The 26910-nt window shown below is 40.1% G+C and overlaps 1 protein-coding gene across 1 annotated transcript in view; it reads right to left on the bottom strand.

Annotated features, from left to right (window-relative positions):
• LOC119724664 (potassium voltage-gated channel subfamily KQT member 3-like) overlaps positions 1–26910 on the bottom strand; it is a 59152-nt gene that overhangs the window by 16300 nt on the left and 15942 nt on the right. Inside the window, exons 2-3 of the mRNA XM_038195818.1 lie at positions 24568–24619; positions 10844–10982 (exon numbers count right to left, since the gene is read on the bottom strand). The gene's annotated coding sequence lies outside the window, so the exon portion shown is untranslated. The remainder of the gene's footprint in view (positions 1–10843; positions 10983–24567; positions 24620–26910) is intronic.

Here is a 26910-nt window from a genome sequence, read left to right as displayed (position 1 = left end):
CCCATCACTGGTCCCTAGGGCCTGGCGCATAGATTATCACATTGACACGCGTTATGCGGAGTACCGACTCCTGCTCTTGACAATACGACGTAGCGTAGCATTGACATATAAGAATGTAATGGAATTGACTGTAATGAAATTGATAAAATTTGCAATTGCAAACGGCAAAAGGTTGATTTTACCACCGAGTGCATTCAGGGAGAAATTTCAGAAAGAAAGCCAAGGTTTTGTTGTGAGTGAGGGTGGGCGGGGAGAGTGGGTGGTAAGGGGGTGATAGAGTGGAAATTGCAAGGAGCGTTAACGTCAAAGTCTCACATGTGTACTTTGTTGTGGGTGATACAACAGTAATTAAAGTGTAATCATGCTTATTTTAAATTGAAAAATAGATCTGAACTTACTGTTTGTGATATACAGCCTATTCCCAACAGGGAAACAAAAACTGCTTAGGAAAAAAATGAACGACCACAATCAAGTTGGCTTATCGTGCAGAGTTAAAAATTGTTCCTTAACTTAGAAGGCAGTGCCAAAAGTTGACACACTTCTTCACTACCTTGAAATGATATATCAGGCGTAAAAAAAAAATCCATCCATCTTTGTTTCTATTGAGACAAATTCTGATAAATTATCAAAAAAAATGCCACATATAGCATAATTTCATTATCTCTGTTGAAGTAATGCAGAAGGATTCTTGCTTCAGAAGGAAAACTGTTCAAAACTGATTGCTTCTTTTTTTTCTTCAGTAATTCTCCCAAACAAATGACAATATTCATTGAACTGCATCTGAAGAGTTTGGAGATGCGATAATCCATTTGAGAGAAAAAAAGTTAATAAGTTGCACGGTTATGAAAACAAATAGGACATTCACAGTATAATGCCAGTTTCTAATCTACATTTTCGCTCGTTGGCATTCTTAAATTGTGCTTAAATATGACAACCATTAATAATTTACTTCGAGCAGCCAGGAAAGGACAGGATTCTATAAAATGGTAACAAAATGGCGTTTATCGCGTTTTAAAAACACACTCTTCATATGTTAGAGGGAAATATCTTAATTAACCTACATCCAATACAGTTTGAATATTGGCTTCAATACATTAAAAAAAGATTAACCCTCCTATGTAAATATACATTCTGTGCCAAGTAGTCCTTTCAGTCAAAATCAAACAAGTGACTGTTTTTAACAGTTAGAATTCCCAGCCTACATAAAGCAGGATTGACTGGCTGGTACTGTTTAAATAGCAGGAGGGTTAAAACAGCAGATGATGAGCAACACAGTCTTTAGAGACATACTGATTTAAATTTGCAGTGGCTGCACAAGGCTTGACTAACATATTGCAGGGTTTTTTTTATTTCCGCAGTTTTATCTAATATATAGCCAAGACCAGCGATTGTATCTAGTGGCCAGGGGCTGATTAAGTTATCGGTGGACTTATCAATGTTTTAGTGGTCAGTCCCCCTGTGAAATACCCTGTCTTCATGCAGATGGTCGAGAAGATAAAGAAAATTTGCAATTCATGGACAGTAAAGGGAGTTACTGCAAGCGGAATAATTTTACCACTTGTTGGTCATAGGCATATGGAAATTACCATTGGTTTTGTAACACTGATGGAGTGGGCTCTGATATTTTTGCTGTAAATTTGAGGTAAATCGAGATCCGTTACTTCGTCAAAACGAAAAACTGAGTTGCCGCATATTCGCCACTTTGTGTAATTAGCGTAATTAAGTTCGAATACTGCATTTTTGTGTCTTGAAATTGGTTGATTATGTAGAGGACATAGTAAAATGTAAGAAAATCCAAAATTCTCAAACTGAACTGAACAACAACGTAAGGTTCCACAAAATGTGTGTTTTCCCTTCCTTTTTTTAAATGCTGTATCATTCATTTCTGCGCTTTACTGTTTTCACTCTCGAGCACTGGGAATTTCATCATTTCCAAAATAAACAAACAAATTACATCTGAGAAAAAAAAAATTAGTAAGAAAGGTGATTTAAAACAAAATTGCTTTACACATTTCGTCAGAGATTTCACGAAGAGAGAATTGTGACCACGGGGCGTTGAAATGTAGTTTTGAGAAAATCGACTTTAAAGTTGAACCCTTTTTAAACTACAGAACCCCTTTTGAACTACTAGATTTCGCCTACTTTTAGAGGACATGTTGATTATTTTTTTATACCGATAGTAAGCTGAAATCTCACACTTACACATTGTACCAATTGCGAGTCAATAGACCAATTAATTGCGGAGCAATTAACGTTCATAGTCATTTGTCTCTTCGTGAAAACTCAAAATTCCACAGGCGATTGGTTTTGCAGGGAAAATTGGCAATGATCCAATTGTCTCTTCATGAAAACTCAAACTCTCCGCTATCCAAACACGCACAAATTGTCTCTTCGTGAAAACTCAAAATCCCACACGCGCTTCGTTTTGCCCACACGCGTCGTTTTGCTTGCGCGCGCTCGAAAATTGTCTCTTCGTGAAAACTCAAAATCACACACGCACGTTATTTTGTCCCCATAGAACAACGTGCATTTTTGCTACAATTGTCTCTTCGTGAAAACTGAAAATACGACTTGGGTGAAATTTTCCCTTTATTGATTCTCATGATCTCAATGATTTCATCTGATATATTTTGACAAAATAAATTCGCCAAGATGTCCGTTACAATACACTTAATCGATTTCGGCCCAAAAAAGAATTTCGAAAATATATTGATTTTTGCCAAAATTGTCTCTTCGTGAAAACTCCGACGATTTGAGTCCATAATTCCTTGACAAATTGATCACAATAACTTCATTTTTATAATGGGCAATAACTCAACACACTTTACAGTTTAATAACAACTATCTTCTCCCCAGCCCATTAAACCATGACCAAAACACCTCTAAGTGCCCTACTTAGTCTTCCTTTTAAAATTAGATTTTTTTTTCTATTTTTGTTTTTGCCAAATGCATATTTCATGGGTAATCACGTCTCTAGTTAAAATCCGCCGCCCGTAATAGCACTGTTGCGAGTGATAAACAGGTCGTTGGCATTTGGGATCCTCAAAAGGGCCGACACGCGCCCGGCCGACTGTGTTCACGTCGGCAAACAGATAAAAAGGCCCGGGAACTGTCACACACGAACTGAGATTTACCCGGCCGCAAACTGATGAAGAAAATGAAGAGTGAGTCCCAGAGAGAGAAGGATCACTCGGTAATCATTGCACATATTAATGGGAATTGGTGCCATCAGAAAAAATTTGCAACGTAAACAAGATTTGTTCTTCATTTTGGGAGGTTTTTTAGGCTTGCGGGATTTACATTTACAACTAGAGAGCACTCAGAGAGCGCAAACCTCCGCCAAGGCTAAACAATTCCCCGCCATATTGTCAGTACACCTTAAAGAAATATTCGCATAAATGGTGAAGAATCCTTAAAAACAAATCCTGGATCCAGACCCAGATCCAGATCACTTCCAATATTAAATCAATTTGTACTTGTACCAAGGACCACTCCTAAAAAGCTTTTCATGCAAATCCGTCCATACCGTTTTGAGTTATCTTGTTAACAGACACACCAACCAACCAACTAACTAACAAATACGATGAAAACATAACCTCTTTGGCGGAGGTAATAACATGTCAACATGTTATTGTAACATTCTCTGTTAACAGCAAACTCAGAAAAGAATGAACTTATCAGGCAAACAACATCAATAATTTTCTTTGCCGCTGGTGGGGATTTTCCCATGCTTGCCCTTGTCAAAGAGTTTTTACTAAAATAATTTAAAGAAAGTCATGTGTGTAAATGATACTTAAAGCCAGAGTCCATCATTTGCAGCTATCCAATAAATAAATGGCGTAATTATTGGTGAAAAACAAACTTGGTTGAAAGATAGTAAGGAGACTAAACTCCCTGTGAAATTATTCTTCCTGGCAAGCTGTCATTTTAAAGAAATCAACAAAAGAAGGCCTTTCCAACTGTGCTCCTTAAGAATTGTGATTTTTCACACTTGTATTTGCTCTGCCTTCAATACTATGACAGATTTTTGTTTGGGGGGAGGTTGAATTTTCCCTCTATATCAACTCTATTTCACTAAGTAAATGCTACAGGCCAGTGTGGGGATTAGGGTCCGACCTGCAAATAGCCACAGCAAACAACAATGGTATTTTCCAGCGAACCCCTAGTGATGGGGATTCCGGGAAGGGTTTTCCCCGCGCCCTACCAATTCAGACCACTGATCAAATACCTGTATCAATCTGTTTACCAACCGACGTCCGAATGCGTACGGCCAAACATGTTTCCAGAAACACAACAACAAGCTAGCGGAATTGGCCGTGCTGCGCAAGTTCAGCAACTGCGGTATTGCGTCGACATTCAACAGTGTGCGGGATATATTTATACAGACTTGTTCATTACTGATTGGACGCAATTGCGCAGGAGAATGAAAAAAAATATCCATCGCAACAAGCCTGCTTAGCCACATCGGGACGAGTCGAGATGAGATCCTCTGTTGGTCTCCCCGTGTAAATCTGTGGGGAACGGGAATCTGTCATAAACAAGTGCTCTCTCTCTCAAAAAAAGAAGAAAACCTGAAATGTCGATCACAGAGTGCTTGTTGCCGTCCCGCAAAGATGATGATGATGATGGGGAAAAGTGCCAGAGGGCAGACCGGATTATTCCTTTTATTCTATTTGTTATTCGCTAAGATGAAAATCCTATTATTGAGAAAGAGGTTTTTTTATATTCCACATCCTGTGGACTTGAGAACGGGCCAAGTCCTCCGGAGCAGAGAGAAGGAATTATTCAAATACTGGCTTTAGACGTAATATTGCCCGAAGGTTTAAAGAGGAGCCACACTGATGAAACCTTCAAAGTGTAAATTTATTTTCTGAGTGCTTATGTTTGAGTCATACACACGAGTATTTACATGTATAATGTAAAAAAAAAATCTGTTTAGTTACTCTACCGAGTCTACCCATGCTCTACAAACGTATTCTCATTTCTTTTTTTTATGAATTTGTAATTTGTATAACATGTTTCTTTTTTTCCTATTTTGGAGGGTTTCAACCCTCTGAGAATGTGTTTTCACTTTGGGTTGCTTTTGCACCTATTTGGAACAAAAAGATACATCAAAATTATTGTCGGACCAGCGAGTAATTTGAAAACTGTACAGTAAATAGTCCATAACTAAATGTGGCATACTTTTATTTCTGTTCTGGGGCAAGTCCAAGAATTTACGCAGGCTATGTCCTAATATGTAACCACAGATTTTCATGGATTTCAGTGTATTTTATTGTACTGTTGGCATGTGCAAGAATAACCACATGTTTTTTATGTTATTATAGTCTTTGCAAAGATTATGTAATTAAAGAAAACATGGGTGTCACGCATACATATGGGACAAAAAGGGGACCTTTTCTTGGACTTACCCTTGATGTCTCATTCAAAAAATGCAAACATTTTGAATTGTTAGTAAATTAATAATTTTAAAAAAAATCTATTTTGGTGGAAAGCAACTAAAAATTATTAACTTTCAAAATCGATACTGCCTTGACAGAAAATGTACATGTAGGTCATAGCTGAAATGTATTGAAAAAAAAATTACAAAAACACACATAACTAATTTAATTTCATCCCCCCTCCTTCCCCACCCACTTCCAAAAATCCATTAAACCTCTGAAATTCTACACCGAAAAGGAAATTTCCAATATTTTGGAAACGAGGCACATGAAAATAATGCACGTGAAGGTGCCTGGAGCCTTATCGACAGAAGTCACTTAAGAAGTGTCATCAATACAGATTATAGGAGCTATGCTAACGATTTGGCACCGATGTCGGTGAATGTGTATTATCATATGAAGTCATTGATTTTTTGATATTTTTTCTTCTCAGGGGACAGAAGTGATATTACGCTTGTTCAAATTGACATTCATTGCCGTTTGTATGACGATTGTTGATATGCTGGGATATTATACTGATTTGATATTAAAAAGTCACTGTTCATTAGGCCCCCCCCCCCCAAGAAATACTTCTGCTTCCGATTACATGCCTTTCAAAAATAGGGTCGGTAAGTCAGATTTTTTTTTTTGCGATTTTTTTTGTACTGATTGAATAGGGTATTCAATTATATGCAAAGTTTCAGCCTGAACTATTTCCATTGCACTACGAAAGCTATACAAAAAAAATGGCTACAAAAAGTGATTAAAACTTATCTGAATTACTGTCAATATATTTACGTTCGATAATTCTTCAAAATAATGGAAAATTCAAGTCGTGCGCACCATATGCACAACGCTATAAGATGGGAAACCGGCCATGGTGATTCGCTATTTAATTATGCAAGACAACTGCCTCTTGACCTCTGGATTTTGACCAATCAGCGGGCGCTTTCTATATCAGGTCTTCGGTCATTCACCCATTGTCGCGTCATAGACATGGATAAAAAAAAACTAGACACAGCAACAAAGGCTGTGGTCACGCGCTCTTATGTTACACGATACGCGCAAGCTTGTCTAGGTTTTATAGATCTATATGCCCGGCCGTAATTGTTGTATTACAAAACACTGCATTCGAATTGACCAATCAAATACTTAGTCCTGACTTGGGAATGAAATGACGTCACGAATTTACACAGTTCCCAAGACATTGTTGCTAGCTATTCATGGGTGATAGCGGTTCGTCGTGATGATGCCCTCTCGCGGCGGCAGTTATAGTGAATCCAATATCTTATATGGCAGTGAATCCTCCCTGAACTCTCAACCTGCTCTCATAAAAAAGAGATACACCACTGTATATACGACAGAGTCGCCATTCAATAAGTACAGCCTGCTCAGGTCATTCACATACACACCACTCACTGATGGCCTTGCGTCATCTCTTCTTTCAAATTTAATCACCCAATTTGAACCTGAGCACTTATTTATGACCCAATGAGAACTGAAGAAGGACAGCCTCATGCATACCGTATGAGCACTGAGTGTGCCATACATGTAGCTGACTAGCTCGACTGGCTTGGTGAAAATTTAGGAATAATTTTAAGAGACGAAAACGAAAGTTAAAGCAGTGCTCACCAGGAATTATTCTGGCTGAATTTTCGGCCCCACTGGGCCGTCATGGGAGCTGGACTGACTGTTTGAATGCAGAAAAATCCACATTCAAACCGCCTTGCGTGAGTGTTCCAAGCTTGTAGATGATGCGTTGTTCCATCTCCTGGCGCTGGGCGTTCGATGTCTTCATGGTCAGGACACTCATGCCAGGCGGTTTGAAAGTGGATTTTTTGCATTCAAACAGTCAGTCCAGCTCCGATGAAGGCCCAGTGGGGCCGAAAATTCAGCCAGAAGAATTCCCGGTGAGCACTGCTTTAACTTTTGTTTTCATCACCTATACTTTTCTTCAGTGCTACGCAGTTCCGCTTCATTTTGTACAATAATTTTAAGAGTTGCCTGGAGTGCTGTGGCCGTGTAGTCTGGTGCATTGACCCTAGGATTACAGGGATATATTCTGCAGCTTACGGGATTTGGGTTCTTGTTGTGTCCTTGGGCATGATACGTTGTCAAAATATTCTTCATACACTTTAAACAGGAGTAAATTTAGGTACTGTGGGTAGATCTGGTTATTGTGTTTGAATTCGGCAATTGGGAAAAAAACTTCAAAAGTGATGATAATGGATTGATTTTCCATCACAGCTGTATACTCCAAGGAGAGCTGAGGCAGTCTAGGGAATGTTTTATGGGGTCAATATGAGCAGGGGTAACAACAAACGTAACACACTTTGATCTTGTTGAAAATTATATGTACACAATGTATGTAATACGTTAAGTCTGTCACAAGCCATGATGGCTCATTAGGCCGATGTTTATCTCCGGTTTACTAGGCATTAAACTCATAATATTTATATTCCCCCTGGATGAGATGCCAGTCCACCCCAGGTTACTCCCCAGCTAATGCTGGTACCCATTTATACTCCTGGTGGAGGGAGGCAAATGGGGGTGAAGTGGCTTGCCCAAGGACACAACATATGGCAAGCAGCAGGATTCGAACCTTGACCCTCTGATATTGAGTCATGAACCTTAATCATTAGGCCAAACTCCAAACTGTAATTGCCAAATTTTAAAATATTATATTAAAACAATGAATGTTTCCAGCGAATGACTCACTACACACAACAATAGACATCTAGTATGAGTCAACTTATATGATTGCCTGAAGACAAAAAGACAAACAAACCAATAAGAACCGCCGATGGATAACTCCCCCATGCATACCAAATGACGGTGCTCGAGAGTCAATCGATCTGATTGGCTGGAGGAAATGTTTATGCAGCTCAATCAAGCACCACTCAAGCCCCACAGTCTCAGCTGCCCGGAAATTGGGCCCTAGTTATGGAGTGGATATAATTTCCTGTATTGATGGCAGGGTGAAAAACTGAACCTTTAATATTTTTTTCTTAGAGTACAGCATTGTACCGGCAGTCAGTCATATCAGAGGCGCATACAGGCAGGAGTGCCACAGCAGCAATATAAACATGAATTAAAATGTGATCACTTCACGAAGTTAGTATTTTGGACAATTTTTTGTGTGTGGCAATAGTTGAGTGCAATCTTGGATACTTAACCACTTGCCGTCAGAGTAATTTTTGGACGAAAAACACAAATTTTTGAAAAAAATACAAATTTTAAATGAATTAAGTCAAACACTACAAATACTGACTCTTGAGAGTCAGTATACTTCTCATCAGAACATTGTTGGGGAGCAATACAAAAGTGGCGGCAACAAATTTTGTACCAGGGAACATCATTTCCTTAAATATTGATACTGTCTCTTCTCAACTATGATGTACATATGTTCATGTCATTTATTTTCTTGGACATTATTCTTTGTATTTCATTATCTTATTGTGGTTATTTTTCATGGTCCTAGATTGTATTTGGGGCCCAATTATTTTGGTTTATCCATTAAAAAAAAATATCATATATCTTGCAACAATCCGAAGGCCTTGCCATGGAGTGATATTTGCTATGATGACAGGCCGTGTGAAGCGGCCAAGTTCAAAACACACTGTGTACAAAAACATTGGGAACCACCGACGTGTCTACACGTCCAACGCAGGAGACACAGGGAAAGCTTGACGATTTAAAAGCTGTCACCCGCCCCTACGAATATACATTGCCAGATCGTGTTTACAAGTCCTCCGGCGTTAACTGGCTAATGTGTAAAAAACTGATTAGGGCAATTACATACAGACAAATCGAAGTACACATTAAAGAATATTGTGCAGTTATTTGGAAAGATAATGCCCATTGGGCACCCAAATACTCGGAAAGCATGGTAATGCAAACTATAGCATTTTTATTTATCAATTGGGGCTGTTGTTTTTCTCCCAATGTGCAGTGAAGACTGCGTAGATGTGGAGGCAATTACAGTGTTATGTATATCCATGGCAGGGCTTTAAGAGCTCATTAATGTATTTTTCAAATCTTATTATACATCCATCATCTAGTGATGGTCAAGGAGATTACAGACTCGGCGTTTTGGATAATTGATTCTATCACCGTTGGTAAATTGGCTCTGTCACAGACAACACACTTCCTTTCATTACGCTGAAATTGCCTGTATGTGTTCCCTGTTACTACCATAATAAGCACAGACTGTTTTCCATTTTTCCATGCAGCCTGGCACCAGATTATTCCGTACCTACCAGTAATTATGACGTGCAAGATTTTGGAACATGTATGCAAATGATCCAGGATCAGGCCTGCAAACTTTCAGTAAGAGCCGAGGGTGAGAATTTGCCGATGGAGCTTGATTAGAAGTAATCATGCTAATGCGAGCGCAATGCACGAAACCCTAATGGCGTGGGTTGGGGCACACTTGAGGGCCCCACAAATTTTTGGATTTTAGACATGCTGACGCTCTGTGCATGGGCGTCGCCAGGATTTTTTCTAGAGGGGGCAAAGCGCATTTTTCCAAAAAAAATCCCGATATTTTCCAGCATTTTCATGATTGATCATTTTTCGAGGGTGGGCAGGGACATTTGCCCCCCCCCCCCACCCATTAAATTAACAACAATATGATTTCGCACCTCTTTTTCTTTTCTTTTTTTTCCCTTTTTTTTTTCCTCCTTTTTTTTCCTCCTTTTTTTTGTTGTTGTTGTTGTTGCTTGTCCAGGTTGGGCGCCCCCCTTGCCCCCCCCCCCCTCGCGACGCCCATTACTGTGGTGCAATCTGAGGCAATTTCTGACCACTTTAACCAACTTTTTTTTAGCAAAAGATCATCCTTTAAACATCATTTTCGAGTTTTCTTCATTTGTTTTAGCGTGAGAAATCCTTTTTTGCATGTGAGAGCATGAGAATAACCTGAAATGCGTGAGTCTCACACTCAATGCGTGAGAGTTGGCAGGCCTGCCAGTATCATAGGTGAGAGAGCATAGTGGGAGCGCACTGCTCAATGCCATGGGGACGAGGTTGACGTGAAGCACAGTTCACTCAGTGTGCAGTATTCTTTGTTTAAACTTCCCTTTGTGCGACGGCAATTTCCAGAAACTAATTGCCCCGTACTCAGCAGCTCATAATGACACGAGCCACTTCTTAAGAAAATTCTGGACAAACAACAGGCCCACAGCCAACTTTTACAAACTTCTATTCAAGAGACATTTTCTTTGGTTTCATATCTGTCGATTTTCAACAAAACATCTAATTTTGGACTCCCCGAAACGTTCTTCTCCCGATGAATAGACCAGCCACACGAGAGTCTCCCGTTTTTTCGAAATGAAAGCCGTTTCACCTCGCGGTGCCGAGTATTAAAGTGGATGCGTTCTGGGATTATTTTTGCGCAGTCTAAGAAGCTTTTAATTCCTACTTACCCTCGGGGCAGTGTCGGACTATTCCTTATTGGGCATCAGGTGAATGGGGCCAGTGTGGCTGTACACGCTCCCATACTAGTAATCAGCTATAGGGCCAATTCATCAGCGGATTATCAAGCCGGTTGAGAAACACCATAGCCTGGGAACCAAACGGCACGACACAAAATTGGTTTGATTGAGAGTGTTTTACTCTACGCTTCTTTCAAATTGGCCATAAAGTGAGTATGGTTAACAGGCAACATGAGGCTAACTCAAAGAAAATAATGTGAAAGTGGAACGTATACAAGACTTTAAATTTAAAAATAACTTCTTCGCAATAATAATTTGAACTTGGGTGTCGTAATCTTTCAGGGTTTTTCAGGTAATGAATTCTTTGCAGTAAAAACAAATTGTTTAGTCAAAACCGAATGTAATGCGAATGTGGCGTCAGGAAGCAGTTACTACAAGATTCGCAGGTGTTGAAATGTGTTCAACTTTTGCAAATTTGCAGCACGAAAACTTGACATGTCACAAATTCGCTTCGCATTCATGTACAAGAACCCGCCTATGAACTCATTTTTTTTAAGGTCATCATCTTTAGTCTGACCCCTTATATTCATTTACAAGTATACTGTACACTCAACTACTGAATACATGGGCGTACTTTACATATACCCAAAAGAACAGACAGACAGACAGACAAAGGGAGAACAACAGATTCTATGATGTCCTTGGGAGTTCATCTTTTGTTGAAAACGGTCCTCAATTGTGAGTTTGTGTGCTTAGTCTATGGGAGAGTGTTATATTATTTATTATAGGGATGAAGGGAAAGACAAGGCCTTGTCCTCAAGAGTAATGTAAAGTTATATAGCATGCTGGAAATGTGGCACTGAGGATTTGAACTTTTGGGGTAAAACTGTTCATGCAAGTTTTTTATGGAAACTGACATGAGCGTCAATCGGTTGGGGACGGGAGGGACATGTCCCCCCCCACACACACACACACACTTTTAAAGTTGGGATATCATATCATTGGGTCCCCCCCCCACTTTTTTTGTCAACTAATAAAAAATTGTAGCCTGCATTTTTAGTCTAAATATAGCTCAAGATACCTGATTCAATGATTCCAAACCAAAAAATAATGTCGAAATGATGATTTTTTGCTAAAAAAAAAATGGGTTGAAGCGTTCAGATATTGCCTCATACCACACAACAGAGCGTCTAGAATCCTAAATTTTTGGGGGCCCTTCAAGCGGGCCCCAAACCCCATGCCGTTAGGACTTTGCACTTGCATTAGTTCTTATCGTGAGATCCCCCCCCCCCCCTTCTCACACCTTTGAGAAGCAACTGACGCCCCGGGAAACTGAAACAAATGAAAGCTGCATTAGGTTCCATTAGACATAATCGCCAGACATCCAATTAATGACTGAGATCACATAAAAAGCTTTTTGGAGTTACATACATCTTTACTGATGAAAGCACAGCACAAAATCAATTTAACTCATTAAAAAATACCTCATTTGAAAATCATTATTGTTATCAGTACAGCTCAGCTCACTCACAGTTTTTTGCCCTCTCTGACGAAGAAAACCATGGGGGGGAATGAAATTTGGAAAATAAATATATAGCAAAGCTTCCTGGATAAATATTAACATTATACGATTGCTAATCTTTTAAAGCCCATGCTTATAATTCAATTAAAGAAAATTGTTTAAAAGTGCTTTTCATCTGTAATCAAATTGAAATGAAAAGACTACATGCAGCATCGATTGTCTGCCCTGGTTGCCACGTGTCATTAAAAAAACACTTCCGTGCGGTTTAAATTTGTTTTTCTCCATTTAACGTGAAATTTGATCCAAATGGTTGTGTTTGATGAAACCACAAAAAAGGAGTATATTTCTCTCCCTGCAAATTGCCAAAATCATCAATTTGTTAAAAAACAAACAAACATGCGGATAAGAACGCACGCACTGCACGTACGCCATGCGCGTAACGTACACGCACCCAACCTAGCATTCTGACACATCTTTTAGAGAGACCTATAAATCCGACTTAAGATTTTTCTTTCAGCGCAAAGTCCCCAACGAAATCTTGGATGTTTTCCCTCTATACAATCGGAGGACCATGTCTTGACTTTATTGGCCGTGTCAACAACATTTCTATACTTTCAAGCTTGGAATCTCGGAGGGGCACGTTTGGCGTGATTTTTTCTCTTTTTCTTTGGTGAAGAGACGCTCCCTGACGTAGGGACAATATCGCAACCAGGGACATCTCTTTGCGGCTCCGATAACGTTATTTGAACCCCCAATATAAATTAATTTCCCTTCTCTCGTATCAGTCCGAGCCGCAAAGCCACGAGAGGTGGTAAACAGAGGAAGCAAATGAATATATTAATATAAAGGGGACGGGTGGCGGAGTGTGTAAAAACGAGAGTGGATGTTTTCCTGATGATCCATCAGTGCGCACGGACGGCGTGTTTGTTCTCATTATAGAGGCATTTACCGCAACACTGCAAGTGATTTAATTGGAAGGGGCGAGGGGAGAACGTGGCTGGGCATACTGAAAAGGGGACGGATTTACTTTCTGATGGACTATTTGCACTTCACACAAATGTGTTACAAAGTCTACTTGCTGGATGTAAACTGTGATTTTGTTGTCACGGACAAAGGGAATGTTAAAGATGCACTGTCCCTGCTCTTCAATAAATTTGGTGGGTTTTTTGTCTACTAGCAACTTTTCTGCGAGTACAATGTAGATATTTTAGCTTGACAGTTTTATCTTAATGAAAAGAAACTGCTTTGATTCTTTTTTTAGCATCTGCCAAAGACCTAGCCTTGTTATATAAGCATCTATATTTTATGAGCTTCAAGACTAATTTGCCTAATTTAAATTTCTGATCAGGGAGATTGAATGAATATTGCAACAGAAAACCAAGACTAAAACCAGCCTTAATAAATCCTTATTAGATCCTGATTTCTGATCAGGGAGATTGAATGAATATTGCAACAGAAAACCAAGACTAAAACCAGCCTTAATAAATCCTTATTTTCTTGAGTTCCAACTTGATAAAAGACACTCTTGTTGCTGGTAACAAAATGTCACAATTTGCAAGCAAACATTCTTTGGGCACGCCACTGTATGCATAATGTACAGATACCCGCCTCTCAACAAGTGTTCGCTTATTCTGAATTAGCATTTCGGTCAAGCCTACGTACTGCCTTCTCCCCTCTCTGCGCCCGCCGCGTGCTGGGACAAACGAAAAAAAGAGGGAACAGCCGGATCAATGCCACCGTTCCCCACTCATGGCGTTGCCATGGATACCCCCGTTAGCGGATACCCATAGACTTATTTCAGAAACACCTGGAGGATCTCCGGGACACCACGTCTCCGTTCCTCCAAAAAAAAAAGGAAAAAAAAAAGGAATAGGTATATAATATGTGTGTTTCCCTCAACGTCATTTTTGATTTCTTTTAATTTCTCCGTTTTAATATGACCCGCCTGAGGGATTTGGAGTGTTGTATACGAGTGCGTGTCAATCAAGTTGTTTTGTCAGAAAACACGTAATAATTCTGATAACTTGAAGATTTATGTCTCATTTTAATTTCAGTGGAAAATTTTCAACGTACTGTTTTTCACAGCTATAAACATACACTGAGAAAGCACTGCGATATCAGATTTTTCAATAATCGATAGATCGGAAATCCAAGATTGAGAATATGCGATATATCGATTATCCCATGTAAAAGTTAAAGACCATAAAGATGACACTTTGATTTTAAAAACCATAAGACAAAATCCTAAGTCCCAATTTTCCACGGCTTTCTCTGGAGCATATTGCTCAAACTTTTTAAAACAAATCTTAGCACTGACAGTTTGTCCAGAACAGGTGGTTTCTTTTGAGGTTTTACATGGGGGAGGCCGCAAATTCCAGCAAACGCAGAGCACAAAGCGACGTCGCTTAGCACTTCCAATGTTTTTATTTTGAGGTATATTCACTGCACTGAATTTTTGACAGGAAATTTTTGTAATAACCTCTTTCAGATGTATTGTTCTGTTGCTTCTAGAATCAGCAATCTTTTTTTTTCAAAATGGCGTCAATTACCTTTGAAACTTAAAAATCGTGTCAACTATTTTTAACACTTAAAAAATCATAATTTTTTTTGGTGGGGGGGGATGAAATAATCTGCTTCAATCATGCAAATTCTGTTCATCAAATACTGTTCAGCGAGCGATGGAGAAACCAAACACAGTGCATTCGACACCCGACTCGCACCACTGATGCCACTAATGTGATGGGCTGAAACGATAACGCTTATTCCAGATGACAGAATCCCTAACCAGGCATTTTGCCGCGGCTGGAACTTTATACACCCGCGTCTGACGTGCCCCGAGGACTGCATCAAAAACACGCGTAAAACGGCGGAATAGAATTTTGCAAGGGACTACGCTTTCATCCGAAATTACATGGTTCAATGGATGTGTCACAGGCTTTTACGCTCTGAAGCTAAAATGCTTTTCCCGCTAACAAAAATGACATTTATGCACAAGGTTATTAGCTACTCCTTTTTTTTTCTGCAAAATTGACAGAAACAAATTTAGCCTGTGAAGCTTATTAATTTTAACCACACAGAATGAGTAGAGAAGAAAAAAGGAGTGATCTGAAAATTAGGTCAACTTCATGTACAGTTCATCAGCTGAGAAAATGTTCCGGCTGGACTTGTTCCTTGAACTGTGGGAGAACAGTGCAGTGAGATCAGGTGCAGAAAAATCCACTACTAACCCAGGCCTAGTGCCGTTGTCTCTCGGTAGGGTTAAGTCTCTAGGGTTCTCTGCCATGCCTTGCCAAATAATCATCCCTTCCTTGAAATTTTGCATGTACTGGAGGTCAAGTGAGTACAAAATATCATCTTCTCATTTTATATCTTCTGTTCCCATTATTTTTCTGTTTTGAACAGTTTTGTCTTTTTTGTTGTACATATTTTTGTTTGCAAATATTATCTCTAGAGCTGGGTGAACCATTTGATTGGCCTATCAGATGACAGCTTTGGTCAACAACTGATGTGGCTATAGTATTGTTCACAATTTGCAGTTATATTCACACACAAAAACTGGGGAAAAGTCTGATGAAAACTGCATATTCATTCAAAAAAGGCGCACACATTTGAACAAAGTTTTCATCAACACAAAGGCTGCATTTTCACCCTTTAAGTATTTCCAAAGATCGAGTATGTTAGCACGCAAAACAAAATGCCCTGAATAATTTGTGACCTACAAGTGACAAACACACACACATGTATATTCAAGAATTAAAATAAGGATTGTTCACAAAACATGTCACTTTAAGTATAAACACAATCCAAACAGGGTTTTTTTTCTTTACAAATATGGGTCACGGAGTGCAAATACATTCCTTTATTTATTACATTCCTTTATTTATTACATTCTCCTTTTAGAACATTTCAATGTACCCCTTTAGGAGCAAAGTTGCCTCCTCGATCGTCAAGCAGAAAATTCTCACCAAATGTGAAGCTATCCCTAACGGATCGATTCCAGGCCACCGGGTCATGACATTGCCATGGTAACGGGGCTAATGGATACGCTACGGCGCGAAAATGAGTATCGTTCTCTTTGCAGCGCGGGGGAAAAGGCGCGCGGATCAAAGTGCCTGTGCACTAAAATACAATCCCTTGGCTATATGTATCAGGAAGAGATTGTACATGTGTCTGCATGTGTACGCTGACGTTTGCATTCTTAGGGGAGAAAGGCAGTAATGGGCAAGACTCTGGGATTTTGTTCAAAAATCGGATTCGTATTCATGTAAGACTAATAAAAAGGACACCCAAACCCTACAGCGGTTTCCTTATTCTCTGTTCCTTGATCCATGTTTTTCCAGTTTTATTACTGAGAACCTTTTCAGATTTGGACACAATCTTCCTGAAACTGAAAGGGAAACTCACCTTTTTTTAATTAAATGATCTTATGAATGAGTTGCTGATTGCTTTTGCATCCGAGGAATACCTTAACCTGTTTTGATTTCAGTTGACAACAAAGGGTTCTGATTCCTGTACTTTTACATTTTATTTCGGCTACCTTAGGGGCAGGATGCACTTACGTGTGGGTCATGCACAATGGAGATCACCTTAGGGATATCTGTAGTTGAACAAAAAAATAAGTGCTTTATACTTCTGCATATTTATGCAACAGTAGGTTCTTCGGGGTTTATGTTCAACAAACCTATCATGGTAGAATCACGTCAACGCGGCTTGTGAAATATTGTCCCATTCCATAATATACAAATAGACGCGGAATGCGCAAAATCTGAGACAATTAAATCTTAACGTACAAATTTCCTTAGGGTTGTCTAAGGGGCGTGGCTAACTCACAAACGGCGATAGGTCAATTGACAGAGAAAAGGAATTGTCCCAGCAAAAAATGTTGGTCCACTGTGATTTAAAACAAACTACTGTGTACTTGCTCATTATTTTATGGTCCGTATGAAAAATACGGACACTGCCACAATGAATTCGAAGAAGATTGTGCCAAAATGAGAGACCTAGGAACAAATCCTGAAAACTAAGGAGAACCTAAAATCACTGTGATATACATACCCTTTTGTTGTTATTTGCTGCATAGTTGGGTTTTTTTTGTATGAAAACTTGTTGCACCGCCTAATATAGTACATCGTTCTACAAACTTGAGTGAGATCATCGCACAAATTTTGCAGATGAAAATTGGCTGCTACTAACAACAAAATATACAATGCTACTCTAAGAAAGTCAATGCCCTACAATTTATAAAGAAGTCAATCAACCCGAGTTGAAGTCCTGTTGCGACACTGACTCCGTTTACCCTCAAGACCAAAACACGGACACTGAATTTGTTATTCTCAGAAAGTTCATCATCAAGGAATTCAAACTCTCCCATCAACATTCTTTGTACAAATCCCTTGGTTACCATTTCAGGCACAAACTGCGGCAGGGAGACACTGATGAACAAGAAATGCTGTGAATGATCGCCTTTGCTTGGCGAATCAGTGTAGTTGGAATGTGTACACTCCTTGCAACTAATTTCCTCTCACCACTTTCCATGAAGAAGACAGTAAACAAAAGAGAATCCAAACCACAACCCAACTGGGTGACGTGAAGAAAATTGACTAGTGTGTTGTGGGCACGGTCTAGGGTTAATTGAGGTGAAAGAACAGGCGAGATGGTGGCACAAGGATGAATAGTATCTGGGTTAGCCAACTTGATGACAAAGTTGCAACTGCTTTTTGTTGATTGATTCAGAGAATGTGATAGAGGACACATACAGCCAAAACTAAACAAACATGTACTGAACCAACATTACCATCCGTGTATAAACGGAATATGTCGCATTTCTAACAGCTAGCCTTGCAAACCAAGTAATTAACCCTCCTGCTGTCTGAACAGTCACAGACAGTCAAAAAATCAATCCTCTTCCCTGCCATGCCTCCTACACAGGCTAGTCACCAACAGTCAGATCATATTTCAAGCAACACTGTGACTAGTCAAATTCAGTCAACAGACAAAAGCAGGCAAGTGGTTACAGCTGGCTTATCAATCACCTACAGTCAAAGCATAGCTGTATCAAGTTACATAAACAGTCACAGCCAGTCAATCCTGCTTTATGTACCAGTAGGCTGGGAATCCTTAACTGTTGAAAACAGTCACTTGATTGATTTTGACTGAAAGGAAAACTTGGCACGGAATGTTTGTTTGCATTGGAGGGTTGTTGCAAGCCATATTTTTGAGAGACCATGCAGTCTGCACTCTACAAAGTCCCTGATCAGATTTCACTCGGAATCCGGTTTCTATTTGGCTTAATCCTTTTCAGGGTCAAGATGACGCTTTTCTGGATCAAAATAACATTTTGTCAAGGGTTTCTGGTCAACATGGCCCAGAAAATTATCCAAAGAAGTGTCGTTTTAACCAGTAAGAGTGTAAATCTTGACCCTGGATTCCGCGTGAATCCTACAAAGGACTTTTTGAGAGCGCGAGGGCAGGTTAAACAACACCATTTGAGAGGTTTATTACACAGACGCGAGTCTAAGGTTACTAACGTAACATTACTTTTTGCTACAGTTTAATATAGTCTGATCTGAAATCTGGATCAAATATACATTACTACACTGCTTCAATAAACAAAATTTATATACTGTTTACAGCACCCTCATCCCCTGAAAAAAATAAGGCCTTTAGTCAAGACGAGGCTTATCTAACTTTTAAAACCAACATTTGAGAATTGCCCTACAACATGATCAAATAATGATCAAAACAACAGACAGTAATTGTGAAGTGATCTCTGTTTGACTTGCAAAATTGAACGTATCGTGGATCTTTACTCAGGGCTTTGCAACTCGACCTGTATTATACTCATGTATATTTGTTCTTGTAAAACGGGGCAAAGATCTATTTGCTAAAATATCGGTCATCCGTTCGACCATGATGAAAGATCTTGTCAACGTTTGATGGGAGGAATCGAATCGAGGAATACGGACGGAAAACAACGCAAGGGTCTGAAAGAGCAGAGCATTTATCCTCGTACATATGAGGCTGCACTTTAAGAAAGGAAGGAAGCCCCCACACTCGCCAACACAACATGCCTGCCTATAAGTGTCTTTTATCGGATGGGAAATCTGCATGGCGGCGACTGGAGGCTGCTTAAAAAGTGCAGCCTTCCAGACTCACCAGGGTTGAAGGTCTCCGATTACCACAGGGCTCATTTGCTCAAGGTGGCCGCAATTAACGGGTGCGAGGCACGGTAATACAACGGCCGTGACCCTCGTCTCGTGTGTGACACCACGGCGGCGAGCTGCGTTATTGTCTCCAGATTTGGGTCCACAGTAGCCAATACACATTGATGTACATGTACGAGGCTCAATTGATCTATGACGACGCATTGAGAAAGGACATTATGTTGCAAATTTCATGGTCAAGTTAAATGTACATGAAATGCCTTTTTCAAGACTTCATCATGAATTTGATTTAATGATTTTACCGCACATGTGTACTGACTGTATTAGCCCTCCTACTGTTTGAACAGTCACAGACAGTCAAAAAATCAATCCTCTTCCCCTGCCATGCCTTTTACACAGGCTAGTCACCAACCACAGATCATATTTCAGCCACCGCTACCTATTCTTATATTATTTTAATAAGCCCTGTCAACTTTCGACAGGCGCAGGTGCATGTAAATCTCGATCGTGGCCCAGTTTAGGCTGGCGCACGTTTGATGTGATCAGTGCATATTTAAATCAAATATTCGAATATTCGATCAAGTCCAAGTTCAAATAACTGAATTGGCCGTACTAAATGATTCCAAACTGCAGAACCCTAAAACACATTCCCAGGCAGGTCATCTTTAACACAGATCCTGCAGATACTTAGTGGAGTGCCGTGGCCTCGTGGTCTGCATGGAGCATTGAATTTGTGGTCTGCGGGTAATTCTGCAGGTTGTGGGTTCGAGTCCAGCCTGGTGTTATGGTGCGTGTGCCCTTTGGCAAGGCACTTTGTCACTCATTGCTTCTCCCCACCCAGGAGTAAATTGGGTACCTGTGAGGGCAGAGATTGTTCTTTTTTTTGTGATCGAGTTTAGCTGCTCAGCATTGAAATGGCAGCATCGAGCTGTATACTCCCCAGGGAGCTGAGATGCTATTTGGAATGTTTCATTGGCCCAACGAGCAGGGGTAATAATGATGTATAGCGCCTTGAGCAGCAATATTGGTGGATACATGCGCTTTATACATGTAAATACACCTTATTACAGTCCGATGAATGAATGACTGATGATGACACATGGCCAGCGTTTCGATACACGCAACGATAATTATGAGCAAGAATTGATCAACCTTGTGCATTTAATGACTGCATCAGTCAAGGTGCTAACCCAGAGGGTATATGTAATCACCTTTAATATCTCCAAAGCCAAAGCTAATCTTTGATAAATGTATGTCAGAAGCATCCTTGGGGGGGGGGGGGGGGGGGACCGGCACATATGCTGCAGCGAGGGTGTTCCAGACTAATAATTGTTATTGGATCCGCGGACTTATGAGCACAAATACATCTCAGCGTTGACACCTTTTTTTTTTCCTACTCGGCCGGGGTGTTAGAATCAATCGGAAAGGATCAGCGCTGATCCTCGGAAAGAAACCGCACCGTCTAGTTGATCTATAGGGATCGCATGGTGTACTGACATGGGCATCTTAATTAAAACTCGAGACGTAGGGTTTCTTTAAAGGGGTTAGACGTCCTAGGAGATGGTGTTCCATGCCAGAAGTAGACTAAGGTGACTTAAAGGTTTGTGCCATCGGATGGCCTGAGGGTCAACGGTAAATTTGCAAGTCGGGTGTAAAATATCTGACAGTGCATCTTACCAATGTAGGCGTGCAAAACCTGGGGGATATTGCATTTAAAATGCATACCTGTATAGGGTTTCTACTATCAGAAGGTGTTCAAATAGCTCACTGACAGTTCAAGAAAAGGTTATCCTATTAAAGCTGAGCTCATAGCGCACAAAACTTTATTGAGTTGATTTAAAATGGCTATCTTTTGGAAGCGTTTTCATGTAGCTGGTCTACACAATAGGCTGGATATACATGTAGCTCATTTACTGGCATTACAGGGTAATCCTACACGTGAGCAATGCGCGGTTTAGAAAGAGGACGTACATGTAGGGCAATTCCACGCAAAAGTGAACATGGCTGGCAAGTGGAAAATTTATGAAATCTTCAGAACTGCAAGCATCAAAACCTCAAATGTTGTATTTAATAAAAGCCTTTAAAAGGGGATGAGAAGCTTTGGAAGTAACAGCAGTAATGATGGAATTGCCCATTTGGCTAGCCCTCTGATGGGACCAACAAAACTTTCAAATTCTCTTTCCTAAAATATCTCACACAACATTGCAAAGTTCTGTGCTGAGGGCTTGAGATCTCTTTATGTGTCGACCTTAACACAGGAACCCTCTCGCAAAATCCTGGACGATGTACATGTACATGTACGTAAACACCTCAGCTACCTTCTTTGAAAACTCCAAAGACTGCCAGACTGTGGCCTAGTGGTTAGGGTTCATGACTCATGATCAGAGGGTCAGAATCCAGCTGCATGTCATATTGCTCTTGGGCAAGCCACTTCCCCCCACTTGCCTCTCTCCACCCAGGAGTATACATGGGTACCGACATTAGCTGGGGAGTAACCTGCGATGGACTACCGGTGGCATCCCATCCAGGGGGAGTAGAAATGTTCTCAGTCATTTCATGCTACTCAAACCGGAGATAAACGTTAGCCTGATGGACCACACCGGCACGTGACAGACTTTATACTTACTTACTAAAGACTGACACTATACAGCTACACCCGCATATATGTGGCTGATGTTGATACAAATATACACTACTCTATAATTATGTCGATACATACTTTGCTACTAGTGCCCACTCCAAAGTGCTATTGATGCTTTTCTAATGATTTTCATGACAGGCCACCGATGGAAATCATTAAAGTTCTGTCTACACCGGGGGTTGTATGTTGCCCGTGCTGTGTGGCGGATGCTTGGTCATGTTCACCCAGGGGGTAGCTAGCACTGAGTGCGAGAGAAAATCACCTGACGTGATAGGAGCTTAAATGATATCGACGCCACATTGATTTCTGTGGGTAAATGTACCACACGTACAAAGTGACTTCTTCAATTTATCCTCAAGGTCCTGTTCGACTAGCCAGCCTATTAACACACCACTCGTTATTTTTCTGAGTCTCCATAGAATTCTTTGGATAGAGTTAATTTATGGCCAGACACAATACTATAGAACTATGATTCATATAGAACTATGATTCATAATGTAATCTTTTTCTTTACTTTGCAGCTGCTGTTGTCATTGGTTGATGACTGATAAATACCACACGAACTATCAACTAAAGAGTTAGATTAATTGAAATACGACGGGGCTATATTTGGAATGGGGAAATTTGGGTAAATACATTTTAATGTAATTTGTGATTTTGGAGCTTACCCACTTCGAAAGGGCTCCTACTGTGTCCACTACAGGGTGAGTCAAAAACAGCGGAACCCAAACCCCCAAAAATATATTTCATATTTTGAAAAAAATATGTAGCACCAAACATAATAATGACTGGAAAGCCAATTTCATAAGCTAATGTTTGATAACAAAAAAACTGAAATTGTTCAATCCAGTTGAAGAATATCACCATTTAAATGCAATGACCTCTAAACCTGTTTCGTCAAAAAAAAAGGTCATTGTGTATTCTGACTGTTTGGAACAACAAAGAAAATGACACAGAATACTTGTTTCAACAACTGTCAACAACAGTAGAACATAATATGTTTCAACAACCCTGGTTAGGCAAACAATATGATTTACAAAATCCACTTTTTTTTAATAATACAGGCCTTCAAAAGGACTTTGTTGAACATTTTTAACTTTTAAACTCAGGTTTTATCACTGGTGGTGCTTGAAGACAATTGTGACAACGATTCTTGAAATCCCATTTTTAGACGAAAGAGGTTTTAGGGTCATTGTTTTTAAATGGTAAAATTCTTTGAAGGATTGAGCAATTTTAGTATTTTTTGAATATGAAATATAATTTTGGGGTTTGGGTTCCGCTTTTTTTGACTCACCCTGTATTTATTCCCTAAAAAAAATGCTACAGGCAGGGCTGTTTGGGGCAGTTCAAGGAGTAATGGGCAAACACATGCAAGATATCAAGATGTATCAAGAAGACAAACTAATGAAATGACGTTTTCATCTCATCCGTGAGACCACGGACAGTTCGTCCTGGATGGATGAGCAGCTGGGGCGGGCAGTTAAGGCATTAGGTGGAAAATGCCATTAAAATACCGAGGTGTCTGACATGGTGAGGCGGGACACTGCAAATGTCAGCAACGTGCCATTGAATTGGGCCTGGGAGGTGAGCAGCCAGGAACCTTGGCACCACTGTGAAGCCTTAGTGGTGGAGGACGGACGTATGTGCACGTGTCGTGCTTGAGTATTTGGAAGCCTACCAATAAAAGGATTACGACATATGCTACTGTAAAGAGCACTGATTTTTCCAACAGGAAAGTGCACGTGCCCAGTGTTGTGAACAAAATATGAAGCCGCTATGATGGCCTCCAATAAGCCATTTGCGAGTTAAATTTGAATAAAATCTGGAACGCTGACTTAATCCAAATCCTTTGCATTCTCCCAACCAAAGACACTGTTACTATATCACGTGATTCGAGGCAAGCCTTATGCTAGCAACCCCCAGCTCCGGTATGGCCTGGTGTCTTTGTGCCCATTCTCACCCATTGTGAACAATGTATTTGTGCTGAGCGTCTCAATACGTAACTATGCAAGAGCTTGCCCCGAATCATGTGATTAGCAAATAGCAACAGTGTTTTTGATCTGGAGAATTCGAAGTTAAAGTGTGCCAAGCATTAGTCAGTGTACCACATGTTTTTCAAATTTAAATCCCAACGGGTATATAGGTCACTCGCAAATGACTTATTAGCGTGTATATATGTAAGTTGTCTCAAAAACTTGCGAGATTTTACGAGAATACAGCACATCCGGGCATGTATAGGATCTACGTGTGTAACGCCCAATTTTTTTTATTTAGTTTGTGTCCTGAATTGACCCATCCAATCAAGAGCAATAAATGTATGGGTATGCCACTTGAATTTTATGAACACTGCCCTCAAGCAACTATTATAGAAAGCAAAAATTGAACGTACCTTTCCAAAGCACTGTAACTGTTAGCCTTGCATGCTTAGACTTTCAGCAAACCTGCAAGAAAGAAAGAAAAATTCCCCTGGTTATTTTAAGGCGGGCAGGAATTTGAAACCGAAATTCCTTGCTTTCAATTTCTTATGCAGACATCTTAAAGGGTCGATGAGATGAATTTTTCTTATTAGGAACATGTTTTGTGTTCAACTTTTTACTCCTCTTTAAATGTATGAAAACTATTTGACATCCCTTTTTGGTTAATTTTATTGAAAAGTGCACTTCTTAAAAACTTTTAAAATTGTCCATGCTTTTCCGGACAACTGAGGACGCTGTTGCTTTGATGTCATTTCAGGAAGACAGTACTGTTCAGTTTAGGGGTTTTCTGTTCAAATTGTAAACCAAAAATGTGCTCATTGAAAACATCTGTGAGAAAAGTTTGCTCATTGGCTTCCTGCCATTTACTGACACAACAACGAATCACCAAAGAAAAGAAAATTCACGACAGCAAAATATCCTAAATCCTGGCAACTTTTGCTGCTGAAATAGCTATTTACATTGAGGTATCTGCCTGAAATGACATCACACTGTTGTTCATGAATATGGAAATTTGTTTAAAGCATAAAACCCAAAAAGGCACCAAAACATCCTCGAAAATAGCAAAACAAAAATTGAAAATAGGTTAAAAATGGGACACAATGGTGCATTTTCAAGGATTGCATTAGGCAAAAAAAAAATCTGCTTCCGATTACATGGCATTCAAAAACAGGGTAGGTAGGTAGGGAATTTTTTTTGTTTGGCATTTTTTTGTGTACAATCATATAGAGGCGTCTGCGTGTAGTCAAGGAAAAAGGTAGAAATTGATGGTTTATGGTGTTTTTTCCTCATCCTTCCCATACAAAATTTAGGGTAGGGGCTGTCAGACTAGGGTACTAGGTATAGGGAAACCGGAAGCAGAACTATTTGGGGGGGCCTTAAAAAATATTACATTGCATGGGCCCTTTATTACAATTCAACCTGCTGTGCTAGCAGGCTGAATTCAGTCAAGTGAAGCAGTAATAGCAAGCCAATCCACCATGGAAGTCAATCAGTCCCAATCTGTCTCATTTACATGAGTATTAGGCTCCAGATTGCCTACGTGAACATGATCAGGCTTACTTTCATTCCCTCATCATCTACATTTCTAATTAAAGGGATTTTTTTTTGTAAGAGGGCATTGTTGAGGGACTGTGCGAAACGAATGTTGTCGTATGCGTTCAGCACGCTCTCTCCGCCAGCCACTCCAGGGCAGCTTCCTCGCAGTTGTGTAGGGCTTCGATTCCTCCGTCTAGTCTGGTAATGGGACAGTCATTCACTATGTGATTCATTGTTTGAATCTCTCCACAATCACAGCTTGGAGAGGCGTATCCCCACTGGTATATGTACATGTATCATAAGATGGAATTTTGCGTCGGGGTGATAAAAATCAAATTAGGTTTTGCCCTTCACCAACGTTTTAAACACTGTATACTCAGTGTGTTACCTCTCGAGTGAAAGCTGGAAAAAAATCACTCGGGTGGGACTCGAACCCACGACCTCCTGCTTTCTAGTGCAGATGTCTTACCACTCGACCACTGAGCTAATGGGATCGGTTGGCTGGTTGGAATCTGATGTACATAGCAGCGGGTGCCGCATCAACTATTATAAGACAAAGATGACTCAACTTTCATTTTAAGTTTGGTTTCCGGGCACAAGTACAAGTACCCCCTCAATGGTAAGAAAGGGAGAGTTGGGAGAGACCACTGAGACAGATATTCATTGAACAAATTGACGACGATGCCTGATGCTCACGCAATTGCGCGCAATGCATTCAGAGTAAAATTAGTCGTGCGTGCTGTGCACTTTTACGCATGCGAACCAGTACACACACGCAGTGTGCCCCATCCACTTGGCTCTCAAAATTGGTCAAACAGCGCCCTCTCTTGTTTGTGCATGGATCCAATAGGCTGTATTTATGTATAATGTATTCAATTCCTTGTCTTCAGCAAACATACACACGTACATACATGTACAATGTATACGTGGAATCTAGTTGAAGGTTAAATGTAACTCCATTGTATGTGCATCAATTCCGGTACCAGACCCCAGAGGACAGAAACTGAAGTGTTATCTGTGGCACTGAGATGATAACAGGAAATAGACATATTGCGTCCTTGCCCCGCTATCACTGGAGGATATTTTTCCCCACCCGCAGGAGATGTGCTGTGGAGCGAATAAGATGCGGCAAATTGCTTCTTGCAAATTGACATCATTTGCCGTGAACAAAAGGTAATTTAATCTTTCCATGGATGGAGGGAGGGCGATTACCCCCAAAA

The sequence above is a fragment of the Patiria miniata genome, unplaced genomic scaffold (genome assembly GCF_015706575.1).
Source record: "Patiria miniata isolate m_02_andy unplaced genomic scaffold, ASM1570657v1 HiC_scaffold_18, whole genome shotgun sequence".
Classification (NCBI taxonomy): Eukaryota; Metazoa; Echinodermata; class Asteroidea; order Valvatida; family Asterinidae; genus Patiria; species Patiria miniata.
The sequence above is the reverse complement of the archived record's forward strand: the minus strand, read 5'-3'. Positions and strand labels throughout refer to the sequence as shown.